Source organism: Chaetura pelagica, unplaced genomic scaffold, assembly GCF_000747805.2.
Source record: "Chaetura pelagica isolate M959 unplaced genomic scaffold, ChaPel_1.0 scaffold1034, whole genome shotgun sequence".
NCBI lineage: Eukaryota > Metazoa > Chordata > Aves > Apodiformes > Apodidae > Chaetura > Chaetura pelagica.
The window spans coordinates 69,532-72,545 of record NW_009953139.1 but is presented as its reverse complement, the minus strand read 5'-3'; positions in this window follow the sequence as shown (position 1 = coordinate 72,545).

The window sequence follows — 3,014 nt, the reverse complement described above, 5'->3', positions numbered from 1 at the left end:
CCCGCCCCCCCTGTTCTCGGGAGCAGCAACTGGGCTGGGCTGCAAAAGAACAAATAAACTGCAGAGACACAAGTGAGGTGCAGACAGCCCAACACGTGAACACACAGCCACAGCCGTGCAGAAACACACAAATATATAAACACACAAACCCACACGTGTACAAACACCCCCCCCAGACGCTGCCAGGTCTCCTGGCTGTGCCCGTTTGCTGGACCCGTGTCTCTGGGGGTGGGTGCAGCCCCACTGTCCCAGCACAGCCCCACAGTCCCCCCCGTGGGACCCATCCCGTGGCCAATTCCACACCAGGCCTGAGCCACCCTGGCCATACAGGAGCGTAAAAGCCCCCGCACCCCTAATGACCCCCAGGCTCGTCTGTAGGTTTATCAGCGGGGGGGACGGTGCCGTAGGAAGGGACACCGGGCTCAGCACTGCGTAGTCGAGGCACCGCGGGCTCCTGTAGAAGAAACAGGAGGCACTTTTGGTGCTGCTAAACCACATTTCCTTGTGCACCACCACTCCTACCCAGCAACACTGCCCGGCCCCAGCACCCTGCTCAGTCCCAGCACCCTGCTCGGCCCCAGCACCCTGCTCAGCCCCAGCACCCTGCTCAGTCCCAGCACCCTGCTCAGTCCCAGCACCCTGCTCAGTCCCAGCACCCTGCTCGTTGCTACCCGCGGCTCGGGCAGAGAAATAAAAATACATATGGGGGTTTGCAAAGTTTCCCCGTGTCCCCGTCGAGCTGCCTGTGTCCATACAGAGACAGCAAGGCGCACACACTCGTATTTCATATTGAACTTTATCCATAGCCAAAATAATGCCAATTTGTGCTCCTATTGACAGAGATTTACTGGGAAATGTCGTTTCCATACATTCGCCTGCGCGCGGCTTCTCAGCCTTGTTTCCTCCTGGCCGGCGATCAGGGGGCTCCGGGTCCTCTCTAAAGCCCCTCAAGCCATCGGGAACGATTTATTGCTCTGCTCGAACTTGTATTTTCTTTACAATCCCACCCCCCCTCCCTGCATCAACCGCACCGGACCGGGATATTCCCTGCCAGCTCCTTCCCTGCACCCCGCGCTCCCCTCCTCCCGTCTGGCACGGAGCGCAGCTCAGCCTATAGGTAAAATGGCTCTGGCTCTCTGTGGGAAGGGAAAAAAAACCCAAACCACCCAGGATCTCCTTTATATTTGGGAAGGGAAACTCCAGGCAGGACTTGCCAGGGTCCCTCGCAGCCGCAGCCACCGGAACCGGTCCCCTGGACCGGCCACTTTCCGTCCCTCGCGATGCAAACTCTTCCCCCTCCCCTCTCCCCAAACAAAGAGGAATTTGGTGTTTGTGTTGGCCGGGAGACCTTTACTCACAGGAAACTCTTGCCTGTGGAAAACGAGGGTGAAATGTAGTGGTTTCACGCAGCCAGATCTGGAAAACCTTGGGGTTTGGTGGTGCTGGGGTTTGGTTTTATCCCCTTTCCTCAGCGAGGCCAAACCCTGGGGGGGGGGGGGTTGCGCCCATGGGTGCTGGGGGGGGGGCAGAGCCTGGCAGGCATCCCCCCCCCAAAAGCGAGGTTGGCACCGGGAGGTATCCCTGCCAGCCGCAGGGAAGGTGACTGCACATCAGGTGATCTCCGCTCCCGAATTAAAGGCGATGGTGGAGTTATTTTAAATTTTTTTACACGCACGCTCAGGAATGCGCTTCCTCCTCCTCCTCCTCCTCCTCCTCTGGGGCTGGTTCTAAATCGGGATCATTTGCGGTTGATTGTACATATAGTCGAACAAATCATTATTGTCAAATTGCTCGGATTTTGCCATCCGAACCACCATGTGTTTATTTTTTAAATGAAAAATAAATAAAAAGAGAGAAAAAAGCCGAGGAAGCCTAAAAACAACTTCTCATGTGGGAGGCAGACGGAGCTTGAAAGGGAACAGCGTGCGCTGCAGAGCTGCAGCTTCCCTTCCCCCAGAAAGGTTTCCGAGGTAACTGTTTCCCCAAAATTAGCCTCCTGAGCAGAGAGTTAAACCCCCCGGTGCAGCCCCCGCGGCTCCGCTCACTTCGCTCAAGTAGCTTCAGGTTTAGAAAGAAATAGAAGGGACGGGACAATGGAGCTCCGGGCTGGGTAAGGGGTTGGGGTTTCTTTTTTTCCCCCCCCCCATCTCTTTTCCCCCCCTTCGGAGGCAGGAATCTGCAGCCCTGCTTTTGGGAAAACATCTCCTGGTTCCTAAGGCAGGAACGAGGCCCCGAACGGCGAAGAAATGTTGGGATTTAAAGTTTGAAATAAAGTTCAGCAGCGCAAAGACCCCGCGGCAGAATCTCCTTGGAAAATTTTATATATATATTTTTTTCCTTTTTAATTTATTTTTTTTCAAGAATTTGGAAGGAAAAAAAAATAAATATATGCGAAGTGAATAAAGAAGGTGTGTGAGTAAAAAGGAATATAACTCTTTGCATTGCATTTGATTTGCACGTATCGCTGATCCGGTTGTTGCGAGGTCGCTCCGGCCCGTCCTCATTCCAGCTAATAAATACAGTAATTGGCAATTAATAAGCGTTCCAGTGAGGGCTGAGGGGTGAATTGTTGAGGAGTCAATCGTTCCGAACAACTCGCTTAGAGTAATATCTTTCACGCTTTATTAAATCTCTACGTGCACAGCCCCATCCCGGAGGGATCCGGGAGGATTTGGGGAAGGAGCAGCGACCTCGTTTAAAGGAACCCGACGTGGAAGGGAAAGAAAACAAACAGCCGAGCCGCGGAAACAAAGCGGAGGCGCCCGCGCCCCCGTCACCTCCAAAATACGGCGTATTTTAATTTTTTTTAAATATATTTTTAAATGGAAAAAAAAAAGGAAGGCACCGAGCCCCGAGGCTGCCTCTATTGTGTGCGCAGGGTGCGGGGCTGCGCGGGGCTGCGCGGCCCGCCCAGGGGTTTCTGAGGTTGGACGCGGGGGTGTGCGTGTGAAATGTTGGGGTTTTGTGACATCACGGGCCCGCGGTGCCCAATCAGCCGGCGGGCGGCGGGGAGG